The 367-nt window shown below is 33.8% G+C and overlaps 1 protein-coding gene across 1 annotated transcript in view; it reads left to right on the forward strand.

The window, feature by feature from the left end:
* The window catches only part of LOC114046108 (unconventional myosin-XVI-like), a 682,808-nt gene that overhangs the window by 201,532 nt on the left and 480,909 nt on the right, over positions 1-367 (forward strand). The window lies entirely within an intron of this gene.

Raw genomic sequence — 367 nt, forward strand, 5'->3', positions numbered from 1 at the left:
ATCTATCTATCTATCTATCTATCTATCTATCTATCTATCTATCTATCATCTATCTATCTATCACGGCTAACTGGTACAGTGGATAGAGCACAAGGCATGGGGTTAAGAAGCTTCGTCTTCCTGAGTTCTAATTTGACTTCAGATAATTCCTACTTGTATGATCCTGGGCAAGTCACTTAATCCTGTTTGCCTCAGTTCCTCATCTGTAAAAATGAGCTGAAGAAGGAAATGGCAAACTATTCCAGTATCTTTGCCAAGAAAACCTCAAATGGGGTAATGAAAAGTCAGACATGACTGAAACAACTGTAGAACAACAACAAATATATATGTATAAATATATATATATAAATATATACATATATATGTA

This window comes from Vombatus ursinus, unplaced genomic scaffold (genome assembly GCF_900497805.2).
Source record: "Vombatus ursinus unplaced genomic scaffold, bare-nosed wombat genome assembly UNPS02014781.1, whole genome shotgun sequence".
Lineage (NCBI taxonomy): Eukaryota > Metazoa > Chordata > Mammalia > Diprotodontia > Vombatidae > Vombatus > Vombatus ursinus.